The sequence below is a fragment of the Lepisosteus platostomus genome, chromosome 5 (assembly GCF_059453375.1).
Source record: "Lepisosteus platostomus isolate fLepPlt1 chromosome 5, fLepPlt1.hap1, whole genome shotgun sequence".
NCBI classification, from domain to species: Eukaryota; Metazoa; Chordata; class Actinopteri; order Semionotiformes; family Lepisosteidae; genus Lepisosteus; species Lepisosteus platostomus.
In genome coordinates this window covers 19,622,603-19,637,664 of record NC_142615.1, presented here as the reverse complement: position 1 = coordinate 19,637,664, position 15,062 = coordinate 19,622,603, and the positions used below count along the sequence as shown (strand labels likewise).

Genomic DNA, 15,062 nt, shown 5'->3' with positions numbered 1-15,062 from the left:
CTGTTGTGAGTCCGTTTTTCAGATCTCACCTAGCACAAGTCTCTCTGGCTGAAGTGGCCTCTCTGCTTCAGCATCGTGCCCTCACTCAGCCATTAAAAATGTCACTCGGACTTCTGACAAGCTGACATGAAATGTCAAGAGAGAGTGGCGGAGACGCTTAAGCCAGAGAGAAGATGAAAAGGGGGCGTGGCTGCGAAACGCTTGACAGCTGCACGATGCTCTCCCTGCAAGGCGTGACCACAGGCTAAAGGACACCTTTTGGCACATCAAGCTCTAAGCACACACCTGGAGGATGCGGGAATTGATCCTGCTACCTCCCACATGCAAAGCAAACGCTGTACCATACAAACCAACCCCCCTCGCTGGGACTGATGCCTCGGCGTCACCTAGTGCCGCTTGTTCCCCTCTTACCGGGCACAGTTCACTGCCCTTCGTCTACAAGGCAGTCGTGTAATTGCGGCTTTCTTGACTTATTGATGAAGGTCTGACTGGACGAGCGAATGACGCCTTTCCCCCATCCTCAAGCTCGCGACAGATTGAAATGGAAAGTGCTGCTGTGGCTGGTTGGTCTAGTGGTATGATTCTCGCTTAGGGTGCGAGAGGTCCCGGGTTCAACTCCCGGATGAGCCTTTGTGTGCTCTTTTCCTCCTCTTCCACAAGACTGGGAACTGATATCCACATCACTTCGCAGCGTCTGCTTATGGCAAACGATGGAATGTGACTAATGACTTAAAGAGCCTGGTGAATTCTCATCACGTGGCACAATGAGAGCGTGCAGTCAGCTGTCCGAGGCGGCAACCTCATTGCTCGTTCAAAAGAACACGTACTGAGAACTCATCACCACTATGTCGCAGATGAGCACCGCGATCGCTTGTTGTCATGCGTCCTTACTTGGGAAATGCAGAAGCAAAAACTGCCCTCTCTCAGCCACCGAAACGTGTGCGGCTCGCCTTGCGCTCTCTGCGCCTCGCATATTTGTGGAGCTGTCTGCTCTTCTTTCTGTTGAAGTAATCAAGTTACGGGGCGTCCTGCAGCCTATGATGTTCTCACTGAGAGCTTTCAAGATTTGAAGGAAAACTACGAGCTTGATTGCTCACGTCGAACGAATGTGATTGTTAAGCAATCGATGATCAAAAGCACGTCTTCTAACAATTCCTGAGAGTATTATCAGCACTGTTTTCACTCGGATATACTTTTCACTTGCTAAGCTGACAAATTGGACGAGAAAATGCCGGAGACGCACTCAGTGCAGACTGAGGTTGGGAAGGAGGTGTGGCCCTTCAACGCTTGACAATTGAAGGACATTCTCTCCGCAACGGAGGATCACCTGTCAGAAGTCACAGAGGCTAAATGAGAGCACCAGGCTCCTGGAGCTCTAAACTCAGACCTGGAGGATGCGGGCATCAATCCCGCTACCTCTGGCATGCTAAGCGAGCGCTCTACCATTTGAGCTCATCCTCCTCGCTTCATGCTTCTCGGCATCATGTCTTACCGCCTCTGCCCCTCTTACCGGGCACCGCCCACTGCCCTTGGTCTGCAAGGCAGTCCTTTCAAGTGCGATGACGACGCTGGGACCTTCGTTGCCTATTGTACGAGCTGAACTTTTGTGCTCTTTCCATCAACTCATCTTGTCATCTTACAGTCTGGGTAATTGGAGACTGCACTGTTCTGCTTCCTAAGGTAATATACGGGTTTTTCGCATGAAGCCGTATTGAACAGTATTTCTCGCATTGTGAACATGTGTACACAGCGGTCCCCCGGGTTCCAGTTAGTGCGTAATTATGCATCAATGAAAAACGAAATTAGCTCACTGAAAGTTTGATGTAGAGAATGTGGAAATTTCCAGAAGTTGTGGTCTTTTAAATGCATTTGGTTTGAAGACGTTCTGTGCTTCCATTGTGAAGATATGGACAAAACAATATTTGAGCGTGGTAAAAAAAAGTCATAAAAATGACAAAGTGAAGGCTGAGAAAGCATTCACAATGCATTTTATACACAAAGCAAGTGTTTTTGTAACTCTAAGAGATTTTGCTGTGTTTTCTTTCACAGCACTGTGCACCTTTTCATTGCTCTCGCTTTCAGAGCCTCTGCATAGCACACGACTCGACATCAGGAAGCACATTGAAGTGAAAGCAGAAAGCGCTGCGACATGCACTGTGCAGATCCCGCCACACTAAGAGGTGAGTGGGTCTGTTCGATCACAGCGCATAGGCGAATCCCCAAACAGTGTGCGTGGCAACAAAAAAAGCTGCTCTGTTTTGAACTGGGGACATTGCACGTGTGAGGCTAACGTGATAACCACTACACTATGGAAACGGTGGGAAATTGTGCCCAGTGGCCCACTGCTGAGCTTCACCAATGCTATTCAGGGACCAATGCTATTCGATGTGAATTAAATGCTATTCAACTGTCCAATTCTATTCAGGGGTGGAAAAGGGTGGAGCCGTGTGTGTCTTTTGTTCAAAGACACCCCCATCTCAGAGCCGGAAGTACAAGCCTTCCTCCCGCAGGTCCACAAAGATGTTATTGTTTAAGAAGATCCTGCGAAAGTCGGCCATCCGCCTTTCAGCCCTGCAGTAGTCCAGGCTGAGAGAGAAGCAGTCCTTCACCCTGGGAATGTACAGCCTGACAAGGTCTGGCTTCAGGCCATTGCACATCATGAGGTTCCTCCTCTCCCAGACAGCTGTCCTCGTTAGGCTGAGGAGGAGGTTCACTAAAATGGCATTAACCCCCCCCCCTCAGACCCGCGGTACCCAAAGAGGAACAGCTCTTTCTAGGGCACCCCGTCAAGAACAGCTCCTCGAACAGAGCGAAACAGACAATCCAGCAGAACCATCAAGTACGCCCTGGCTCGAGCTGGGGGAAGATCTTACCCCAGAACACCTCTGAGACCGGCACTCTGAAGCGTTTCCCCATCATCAGCCTGTAGAACATGCTGGTGGTGCACCCCAGGAGGTCCACCCCACGGTCCCCCCACTTCACCCTCAGCTCCGGCCAGCCCGGGCCTGCTGCCCCGTCTTGTAGATGGAGCTTCTCCAGCCAACTGTCCGGGAGACCGAGTTTGAGCTGCTCGTAATCCTGACGGATCTTACTGACAGGCAGCTCGTCGTCGACCTCTCGCACAGCGTCGACAATAGCCTGGGTGGGCAGAAATCCGTCCTTTACTTCATAAGAAGATCCTTGACCTTGGATATGCCAGCCCCGTAGAGCTGCCTGTTCCATCGAGACACCAGCAGGGGGTTGAGGAACAGAGGCTTTTCCAGAAGCTGGGCCCGGGTCTCCGACGTGTAGGAGACATGCTGGGACATGAACAACCCCCTCGCCAGCAGGACCTCCCTGTAAAAGGAGGGCAGATGTTTTATCAACCCCGGAGTGAGCCTCACCAGGAGGGTCTCCTGCCCCAAGCCCCCGCAAGTCTCGAGGTAGCTTGCCATACCAATCTTCCAAATGCTGACATTATCCAGGTCAAGGAACTTCTTCACTACTTTCAGCCTAAAGCTTTTCAGCTTCAGGCCTACATCACACAGCTTCAGCCCACCCCTGGAGATTTCCCCAATAAGGATGTCATGAGTGACCCGCGGAGGCTTCCCCTCCCACACGAATCCAACCACCAGTTGCCTAATCTCATTCTCTACCCGTTCAGGAAGAGGCATCACAGACAATGGGTACCACAAGAGGGACAGGCACAGTGTGTTAACGAGCAGGACCCTTCCCTTTAGGGTCAGGGACCTGTGTCTCCACCGATTTAATTGGCCCTCATCTTAATGAGCTTCTCCTTCCACAGGAGAAGCCCAGTGGCCTGCTCATCAGCGTTAATGTAGACGCCAAGGACCTTCAGGTGACCCGTCTCAACCCTGAAAGGGTAGCCGAAGAGCGGGGCAAGGTCTGCCCTCCCCACCGGCATGACCTCAGACTTCTCCAAGTTTACCTTGGCGCCCGAGGCAGCGCAGTAGGCCTGCACCACCTCTAAAATGGCCGAGATCTCCGCCAACGTCAGTCTGGTGTCGTCAGCATATTGGTAGATCAACGAGGTGGCGGTGCCCCCAGGCAAGGTCACTGGAAAGAAGCTCGTGAGGGAACCATTCACCTAGACACAGCTCACGATCCCCTTGTCCCCTTGACCCTCACACCTGAAGAGTGCTGGCTGTGATGAATTAAACCAGTTTTACAGGTTTCAATCACAGACCATGTGACATGGGACTCAGTAAACTAACAGCGCCACCGGATTTGATAATACCTAACCAAAATCCGCAATATGGAAACAGAACCTGTGTGATTGTTGATAGATGATGTACTCGTAACATTTTTTCAAGACGAACTACAACATTTAAAAAATGACTTGTATGTACTTGATATCTCTAATCAATCCACGGGTTCCAGCACAAAACGAAAGTAAAACGCATACCGTTTCGCGCTTCTTATTAGTTGCTCAAAAGTAATTTGACCGTATGAAATGCATAATATAAACCTAGAAACATAAACGTGAGCAGTACTTAAGCACTGTAGTATCGGTGTTAAGACATACCTCTCAAAAACTGTAAATCAAGTTAAAAATATCTCAAGACCGATTCTGGTCGTAATGAAACCATGCAAGGGAGTTTTAATGTCCGTTGCAGTTCTTTTGCAACATGAATATAATTATATCGTTATTAATTTCTTGAGATACGAGATTCCATATTATATTCCCTTTTAATCAAATTCTAAAAGTATGCTTGTTGACTCCGGTATCACGTTAGTTAAAGACTTCGAAGCTTACAATGTTTAGGGAGAAATGGAATACTGGTGTGTATTTTTTTCTTTAAAGTACCGAGACCAGCTATATACTGTATGTTTATGTTAAGATTTCCCTTCAGTGGTAAAATTAGATATGAATATCCAATACTTAAACGGGCACAGTTAAGACATCAAATATAAATATACATATTGTATACAGTACAGTTTGCATACGGTAATATGTTTATGTTACGCGATTAAAAAATAAATAAATAAAACTGGAAGGTCCAGCACCAGCTGGATTCAAACACACAAACTGCCAGTTGGTAGTCACGCACCTAGACCAGTAGGCTACAAGACAGCTCGCATGAACAGGCAGGCGAAACAGCCCTACACAGCTCTGCCGCAGTACACGGATATAATCATACCGTTATTAAATTCTTGAGATACGCGATTCCATATTATATTCCCTTTTAATCAAATTCTAAAAGTATGCTTGTTGACTCCGGTATCACGTTAGTTAAAGACTTCGAAGCTTACAATGTTTAGGGAGAAATGGAATACTGGTGTGTATTTTTTTCTTTTCATGATAGGTGTCGCATTTTAAATCATTTTTGTAGTTAGAAATTATGAAACGCCCTGTTAAAAGCAAGGAAGTTTTTATGCCCATTGAAGTAAAACAAAATGCCTGACAAAGTATGGCTTGGACAGATTCCAAGTGCTTGTACAAATGTGCTAAAGAAATTATACTTTGAGTATACAGCTTGTCCAAAGTCATCCATTATTAATACTATTAGTAATATCTTCAGTAAAGGCTTTGATGCATAAATATTTCTGATAAAGGTAGGTTGTGTACTTTTGTCCAACTGAGCAATCTTGCTTTCATAAAATATACCAACATTTTAATGACTGATGATTAACATGCTGTAATACACAGTTCAAAATTAAAGGCTCAAATGCTGTACATGAGAGGTTAAGCTCCCCCTGGCGGTTTTACAAGGCGACGCCGGATAGTTAGTCACGTGACACACGTGAACTGCGTGATACCGCGTGATACCGCGACACGCCCACCGGGGTATGCCGCGAAATACCTCACCCATTTTGAATGGCTGCATCTGTACATGCTCGGGAAAGCGAATCCGAACAAACCTCATGCCATCAGCAATGGTGGTCCCAGGGTAGTGGCGCATCCTGATGTCCGAAATCACTCTCACCCCCCAGCTACTCAGCTTCTCCTTGATAGTCTAATCTGAGATATATGCCGGGAGGTGGAGGAAGGACACCACTACCTCCTTCCGCTCCAGCCAGCGTCAGTAGCAGGGTGTGCCCTGCACATCCAGCCCCACAGCCACCGCGTCTGCATGTTCCTTTGAGTCCAGAGTCAGTTCAAACTCTTTTGGCGACCGGGGGTGGCAGGCAAAAAGAGAGCCCTCCCCACAGACGCCGTGCACAGCTGCGATAATAGCACCCGCAGACGGTTTCTCCACGCCGCTCACATCCACCACAACAGTATGCGCCCTTGCAAAAAGCCGCCGGGGGGGTCGGTCCGAATTCCTCATCCTTCTCTTTCCTACACCACTCTCCTCCTCCACTACAATAACATTCTCTGCCTCCATGTTTTTTCCTTCCATTAAAACACAAACAGGACTCAGAAAGCAACAAAAAAGCAACAAAAAAAAAACCAAAAGTCTCTCCCCTCCCCAAACAGAGCTAGGCTGAAGGGGAGGGCTTCAAAAATAAAAAAAAAACACCAAAAAAAACACAAAAATTCACAAAAAACAAAGTCTTACTAAAGACAAACAAATCCCGAGCGGGACTGAAGGATCGTTCGTGTGCAACTCTTTGGAAAGGAGCTGCTTTCCAAATCACATTGCGTACCTGGATGTTGGCGAATGTGCTCCCTTGTGTTGGCTTGTCCCGCACTGGAGGAGAACAAACAAACTGCTTGGAGGAGCACAAGGCAAGTCTTCACAAGACAAAAACCTCCAGTGCACAGCACTCAAAACATTTCTGGGCTGTCGCGTGTTTATTTCAGCACATAAAGCACACCAGTCCAACATGTCGGCCGGGCGCTCTGCGCCTCCGCCCTCTTGTGGCCTTGCGGCGTCAGTGCAAGAGGCTCCTTCTCGCTGCCTTTCCGCTGTGTTGCAGAGCCCCGAGAGGGAACCTGGAGCGCACACTTTGTGGGGGGCAGGGGACCGCGTTCGCGCTCTCTTGCGCGAGTACTAAATCTCACGGCGACAGCCAGCGGCCAGGAGACAAATACAATATCGCGGGACAGGGGGGCCTCGTCATTGATTGTTACATATGAGACGGGGATTAGGAGGAGACCCCGACTGATTGGTAAAGGGGAACACTAACACCAGAGTGACACCCCCGGCGGCTCTTTTTGAGAGACGCCCTGGGATTTCTTAATGGCCAAGGAGGGTCGCCATCAGGATGCTGGGGCATAAGAAAGCCACACAAACCGCAGGTTGAGCGCTCCCTACTGGTCCCATTCACACCTCTTGCAGGAGCAGCAGCAACCTGAGCTTTTCCGGGGGGAATCTCCCATCCGGGTGCCGGCTAGGCTCACACCTGCTGGGCTGCCGTGGGTGAGCCCAGTCGAGAGTCGCAGGGTGAGATCTAGTCACCGGGGAGAAACGATACAAGCGAAGGATTACTCGGCTCCCAGCACTTGAAAAGACCGACAAATGACTCGTTCCCGCCGGAGCTGAATGTACCTGCATGTGTCGTGTCGTCTTCTTCCCCCGCCCCGCTGTGTTTGCTGTATTGTCTTTGAAGCCGACCCCCGAGACGAGACGGGCTGTTCCTGTGCCCCAATTAACACTTTACAGGTGCCATTCCCCGACATTGTGGCCATTGTCGGTGGTCACACGCGATAAGATAAGGTGGAGGAGAGCGGGGCATGCCCAGCGCCAGACATTCGAAGAGGGGGCTGTGCGAGGTGAGGTGAGGTGCGACATGCCGGAGCCCTGACGCTGCTAATGCGGAGCACTTGTTGAACTGGCATTGAAAGGACGTGTGCGCACGGAGCGAGCCTTCCCTGCGGCGGAGCGTGGAAACTTTCTCCCCGCGCTGCAGGAGTTGTGTGCGCTGCAGTGGTGCCGAGAGAACAGCACAGAAGGCAGCAGGCTCTGGAGAGCGGGTAAGAGACGGAGCCTTGTGGGCAGGCGAGCAGGCCCATTTTTTGGAAATTGCTGAAAAGGCTCCGGTGTTTGTTCGGTGCGTGGCAGGCGCACGACGCGAGCTTGCGTAGCGATTTGCGGGTCTGGTGTTATGCAAATGAGGCCGAATTGCATCCCGGGACATGCTGCGAATGCGCATTGGCGACTGCAGATGTGTAGGAAACGGCGCGCTCGTTTTCTCGTTTTGCCCACCCTTTTGAGTGTTAGTGTGGCGTGTGAGTGTGCGAAAGAGAGGGCCCAGCAGGAGGCAGTGGCGTGCGGGGCGAGGAGCTGGCCTAGGCTGCGCGCTTTGTGCTGTGGGTGCGGGCCGCTTGCAGGGCCTTATACAACTTATACTTACCTGGCAGGGGTGATACCTTGATCATCCTGTAGGTGGAGTAGTTGGATTGTTTTCTTGTTTTGTGGAAGCAGTGTTTGTTTTGCAGTTTACGAAATGGCAACTTTTGGATCCCGCAAGAATGCTGTGCGTTTTGAGCTTTTGGATGATCTCTTCATGGATCGTATGCAGTTCAGCAGAAAAGTGTTGCAGAAGGAACTTGGCTTTGAACCTCGGCACTTGGATTTCATCTTCGCTCTCCCAGGTCAGAAAGCATTTGAGGTTGTTTTTGCTACCTATTCTCTGTTTGAACAATGTGTGGATGTGTTTGAGGCAAAAAGAGGGAAAGTTCCTGCCCTTGAGAAGATCAACTTGCAGCCTCTGACACAGAGAGAGAGGAAAACGGTGCATGTTGTTATGTTCTCGGAACTGGCAAAGACGGAGGACATTCACACCTGGCTTAACCAGTACTGCACCGTCCACCATGGAACTGAGGTTAGAGATGTTGACGGTATAAAAATAGGAGCAAGGAAATTCGAGGTTCGCTTGCTACCGGACAATGTAAATGGAGGCTTAAGGCACCTGCCCTCTACAATCCGGCTGGGCGCCTGCAATGGCTATGTTTTTTATGTGGGACAACCAAAGGTGTGTCGGCGCTGTGGTGCTGTGGGACACCTGGCATCGTCCTGCACTGTGAAATGCTGCAAGACCTGTGGCAAACAGGGACATTTAGCCTCTGACTGTTCAATGCTGCCAAATTGCAATTTATGTGGCTCGGAAGGACACGTTTTTAAGAACTGCCCTCACGCCTACGCCAATAAATTCAAAATGAGAAAGGATGAGGCAGTGCTTGTTTCAGCCAAACTGGCCCGAAAATTCAAAGGAAATAACAAGTCAAACAAAGAACCCTTGTTGGACAAAGACTCTCAGCCTCCAGCCAGGATCAGTCCTGCTGTGGGTCTGGGGCCGGTGGAAGAGAAATCCACTACGCCCCCACACCGCAGACTGCACCAGACAAGCACGAGGGTTTGAAAACCCAGAGAATAGCGAGGACCCCTCCCCCACTCCTGCTCCTCAGAATGAGGGCCAGTGTGGGGCCCCCCAGGGGAGCGGGTCCAGCGAGGATACCCAGGATTCAGCGGAGCTGCTTTTCTCAGACTCTGCAAGTGCTAGAGATGTCCTCCTCTCCTCCATCCAGTCCATCACGGAGGATCTGCAGCAGCTGGTGGGTGAGGGGGAAGAGGAGACTGGTGCATCGGCTGCACCCCTTTCCCCTCAGTGCTCCCAGGAGCTGGACTTGAGGAAAAGGAAAAATGACTCTGTTTTCTCCCCGAGCGAGGAGGAAGGAGAGCATGGTGATGGGGACAGCTGGAACCCCTCCACCCCTCCCTCTACCCCCTTCCTTGAAATGGACTCCGTGAACGCTTTTACTGCTGCCACCCTGATGAAGGCTCATTCAGAGGATGGCTGGCAGGAAATTGGTAAGAAGAAAAAGAAAAAGAAGTAAATCAAGAGAGGTATAAAAGCTTTGAAGATAGGTGGGATAAAGAGCCTTCTGTTTGGTCAGGGGACAATAACAACAGAGCCTCTGGCGTGGCCATTCTTTTCAAAGGATGGGCATTCAAATTGAAAAGTATTCAGAGGGTCATAGATGGCAGGTTGCTGTGTGTGGATGTGGAATGGGGGACCGTTAACCTGCGGCTAATCAATGTGTATTGCCCTACTAACGTGGGAGGAAGGGTGGAGCTACTCAAGGCACTCTCTCCCCTATTGTTATGTAGCACAGACGTGATAGTGGGTGGGATTTTAATTGTATCTTAAAGCATACAGACAGGCAGTCTAGCTCTCCGATAAAATTGGATTCCAGCTCACTGGCCCTGCAAAACTTAGTTCAAGACTTTAAACTCTCAGACACATATAGATGTATATATCCCACAACAGCAGGATATACATGGTCAGGGAGGAATAGCAGCTCCAGAATTGACTATTGCTTTGTCTCAGAGAGAGTGAAAGTTGTTGGGGTCCCTCTTCAGCCTGTCTTCTTCTCAGATCACCAGGCTTTAGGGTGTAGAGTGGAACTCAAGGGTGGGACTGTCTTTGGCCCAGGCCTCTGGAAACTCAACACAAAGCTGCTAGAGAACGAGGGGGTAGTATCCCGCTACAAGGAGAAACTATCACAGTGGCTGTCCTTGCAGTGTCTGTACAGGTCAGTAGGAGAGTGGTGGGAGGAGGTGAAGGTGAGGACAAAGGCCTTTTTCATTGCTGAGGGAAGGAAGGCTGCTGCCAGACGGAGAAGAGTGCTAGCCAGGAAACAGAGGCAGCTGCAGCGTCTCTACACGAGACAGTGGCTTCGATGTGCTCGAGGATATCACCCTTTTAAAAAAGGATGTCCGGAGCATAGCGGAAGAAAGTAGTCGAGGAGTGCTGTTAAGAAGCTGTGTGCAGTTCTTGGAAGAAAATGAGAAGTGTACTCGCTTCTTTTTCAGTAAAGTGGTAGGCTCCAAGTCTGTCATGGAAAGTGTAGTTGATGAGGAGGGAAGAGAGAGTACAGAGCTGAGTGCTATTCTCTCCTGCATCGAGGCCTTCTTGTCACGGACGTCCAAGGGGACTAACCGTGGGGAGCAGGAGGGCGGAAAAAGACCCATATGCGTAGCGGCGAGACGGGAAAAAGGCCCGGGCTCATTAGTGCAAAGAGTTCAGGAATGCCGTATAGAAACCTGTGCCCTCAGGGAGTGGACGTGGGGCGCCCTGGTGCTAGGCGGGTCTCAGGACATCCGAACGTCAGTGCTGAGCGAGGACAGAGTGCAAGACCCGGAAATATATAGCCCAAGGGAAAGAGAGGGCAAGAAGGACAGCAGACCAGAAACTAGGGACAGGACAGAGAAGGACCGCCCTCTGGCTGCAGAGGGTGTGACACTTCTACTCAAGACTGTACAGCTCTACAGAGGTAAAGGATGAAGAAATTCATTTTTTTACCTCAAAGCTAGAAAAAATTTTGAGTGAAGAAGATAGGGAAGTACTTTTGGGGGATTTGACAGTAGAAGAGCTGAGAGGCTATGGAGAGCTTACAGAAGGGGAAAACTCCGGGTGCTGACAGGCTCCCTAAAGGGGCGTCTGCTTTTACTACTTGCACGAATGAAGGCAAAAAAAAGCCAATCGATGTGAATGAACGGCGCTTTACAGAGGAGTACTGCCTGACTGGATCGTTGATGAACGACAGAGGCCACTCCGAGCTCTTCTCGATTTTCTTCAATGACTTACTAAGGATCTTCTTCACATTCGCCCATGCAGGCGAAGCCAGTTACACCAAAGCAAACGCAGGAAAGTGCAATTCAAACAGAGACCAGGAGGGACTTTTTTACACCGAGAGTGGTCGGAGAATAGAACAATGCGCCCAGCCCTGTTCCTGGTACCGATTCTTGATGAGATCTTGGGCTCACTAAGAAGCCCCCGCTGGATGCTAATCTTTCTGTTGTTCTTGCAGGTCCTGCGCTGCTTTTGAGCTGACAGAGCTCATCCTGGTCTGTCGGCACAGCCCAATTGCAAATGATCGGCTCTGCATACAGAAGGAACGTGCGTTTGGTACAAGAGTGCATGAAGGCACCGATAAGACATTGGGAACAAATGACCGGTCGCTCAATACCTCTCTGAAGTACAGGAGCGTGCAAAACGAGGCTGTTTCCACCCGGTCTCAAACCGGGGACCTTTCGCGTGTTAGGCGAACGTGATAGCCGCTACAGTACGGAAACCTGCAGGGACTGCTGCTGGTGTCTCGCTTGCGTTTCGGGCTGAGAAAGGGAAGCGTCACTTTAGGCAGGGGGAGCTGAAGAGAGGAACAAAGGGCGCCATGAAATAGAATGCCAAAACCCAGGATCAAATCAGGGACCTTTAGATCTTCAGTCTAACGCTCTCCCAGCTGAGCTATTTCGGCGGTGCCGAGAGCACACAGCCACCTGCTCCAGCCTTCCTGTGTTGCGGCATGAGCGCACCAAGAGTAGCGGGAGAGTGTTGCAGGAACGTCACTCAGAAGGAAAGCCACCCAGCTGCGCCCTCTGAGCTCTGTCCAGCGCATCTTCCTCGCATGGACTCCTGCCTGCGACGGGCAGGAAACAATTAGCAAGAACAGAACGACACCCCATGGGTGTCTCATGACCGCACCTTAGGTTGTGACACGTGCAGGTGTGAGGGGTTGCCGGGCTACTTTGGAGCAGAGCTTGGGCGGAGGGGGGGCGGGAAAGCAGACAAAGAGGTGACACCTCAAGGTCTGCACGATCACAGCTCTCCGCCGCCCCAGGCTTCCGCTCGATAAGCTACTGGACACACCCGCCCCTCCTCACACAGACCGTGGAAAAGCCCCCGAGTGGGAGGGCTCTCTCTTCCTCCCAGGAGCTCTTGGACACGACGCCCAGACAGGGCGCGGGTAGCCGCCGCCTGCAAACACGGCTCCAGGCAGGACTCCACTCCGCAGGAGCCGCAGAGCAGAGGAGATGAGGGCAGCTTAGCTCCTGTGCAGAGACCTGAGCTGTTGTTGCTGTGGATGCTGTCTTTTCTGCACTCGGGGTAGGAGTGAATGTTGAGTTGCCCTTAGAAATGAAGCAGAGCACTTCAACGGCACGGGTGTGTGTGTGTGTGTGCGCCCTGGTGATTCTGGGAGACAGATCGAACCTGGGCTAAAAGAGAGGGGGCTTAGCCCTCTTCCATTTGCTAGTTCAAAGTTGTACAACCCATTTGTATCTGCTAGGCGGCGCAGTCATCGTGCACAAAGAACGCTTTGAGAAGCGTCAAAGGCAAGTCATTCCGAGTTGGTCGTTTGTGTTTTCCGTTCAGACGCGAAATGCTGAAATGATCTCTCGGCTCCTCGGTTGTCATTTCTGCTCCGTAAAGGAATCACAGCACGCGTCGGCTTCCAGCACGGTGGGTCGGGACACGATGCCGGGGGTCGGAGAGAGCGATGTCTTCCTCGTTAGTATAGGACCTGTCACCTGTCCCCACCTGTCACGCGGGAGACTGGGGTGCATCAGGACGCGCCTTGAAGTGAAAGCAGGATGCGCTGTGACATGCACTGTGCAGATCCCGCCACACTAAGAGGTGGGTCCAGTGGGTCTGTTCGATCACAGCGCTAGGCGAATCCCCAATCCCCTTTTGTGCCTGGCGACAAAAGATGTCTGTTTCCGCCCGGTTTCGAACCGGGGACCTTTCGCGTGTGAGGCGAACGTGATAACCACTACACTACGGAAACGGTGGTAAGACGTGCCCAGCGGCCCAGCCCTGAGCTTCGCCAATGCGATTCAGCTGCTTCCAGTGCCTTTATTGGAGTGCGCTGATGGACCGTGCTCTCTCTCCAGAGACCAGCACGCCTGTCATGGACGGAGCAGGAAAGGCGGCGCCACATTCTACAGCCCTCTCCACGCAATCGACGAAATCGGGCTACTGAAGTGGAGAAAATCGCCTCTCCAGAAAGTGCAAATATCATCTTGGAGACTATAAATCCTATTGCCGAAGGTCAGCCCTGTCTACCAGAGTAACCCTCCCACAGCGATGATCAGCTCGTCTCACACGTGAGAAGTTTCGGTTGGAAACAAGCGCCCCCTCTTCTCGCACGTTTTGCACGTTCGAGTAGTTTTAATGCGGCTCTTTCGTACACGGTGCTGATCTTTTGGAAAGCAGGAGGCAAAACCGAGTCGAACCGCCTGGGTGAAAACCAGGAACCCTAACCGCTAGACTATATGGCAGCGAACAACCATGCTGTTCCCGGCATCATGCAAGCAAACTACATAAATATGAGAAAACACGCAAGAGAGTTGTCACTCAGAGTGTCGAAGGGTCGATGTATACTGGGGCTCAGTTGAAATGCAACGTCAGGACTTTTCCGAATTATGTCACACGAAGAGAGCACAGCCCTTTCCGCCCTGCCGTGTGTGTCTCGGTAACTCGCTGTGATCGTATAGTGGTCAGTACTTTGCGTTGTGGCCGCAACAACCCCGGTTCGAATCCGGGTTACGGCAGAATAGGGGCGTCTGCTTTTACTACTCGCACGAATGAAGGCAAAAAAAAGCCAATCGATGTGAACGAACGGCGCTTTACAGAGGAGTACTGCCTGACTGGATCGTTCATGAACGACAGAGGCCACTCCGACCTCTTCTCGGTTTTCTTTAATGACTTACTAAGGATCTTCTTCACATTCGCCCATGCAGGGGAAGCCAGTTACACCAAAGCAAACGCAGGAAAGTGCATTTCAAGCAGAGACCAGGAGGGACTTGTTTACACCGAGAGTGGGCGGAGAATGGAACAATGCGCCCAGCCCTGTTGCTGGAGCCGATTCTTGATGAGCTCTTGGGCTCACTAAGAGGCCCCCGCTGGATGCTAATCTTTCTGTTGTTCTTGCAGGTCCTGCGCTGCTTTTGAGCCGACAGAGCTCGACCTGGTCTGTCGGCACAGCCCAATTGCAAATGATCGGCTCCGCGTACAGAAGGAACGTGCGTTTGGTACAAGAGTGCACGAAGGCACCGGAAATACATTGGGAACAAATGACCGGTCGCTCAAGACCTCTGTGAAGTACAGGAGCGTGCAAAACGAGGCTGTTTCCGCCCGGTCTCGAACCGGGAACTTTTCGCGTGTTAGGCGAACGTGATAGCCGCTATACTACGGAAACCTGCAGGGATCGCTGCTGGTGTCTCGCTTGTGTTTCGGGCTGAGAAAGGGACGCGTCACTTTAGGAAGGGGGCGCTGGAGAGAGGAACAAAGGGCGCGATGAAACAAAATGCCGAAACCCGGGATCGAACCAGGGACCTTTAGTCTAACGCTCTCCCAACTGAGCTATTTCGGCAGTGCGCAAAGCCCACAGC

At 51.1% G+C, this 15,062-nt stretch overlaps 2 non-coding genes across 2 annotated transcripts; one reads left to right on the top strand and one right to left on the bottom strand.

The window, feature by feature from the left end:
• The first annotated feature begins 558 nt into the window (after positions 1-558).
• On the top strand, positions 559-630 carry trnap-agg (transfer RNA proline (anticodon AGG)). The gene has a single exon. It is a non-coding gene; the product is annotated as a tRNA-Pro (tRNA).
• A 12,753-nt stretch (positions 631-13,383) lies between these two features.
• On the bottom strand, positions 13,384-13,456 carry trnav-cac (transfer RNA valine (anticodon CAC)). Its single transcript has one exon. It is a non-coding gene; the product is annotated as a tRNA-Val (tRNA).
• Positions 13,457-15,062: the final 1,606 nt, after the last annotated feature.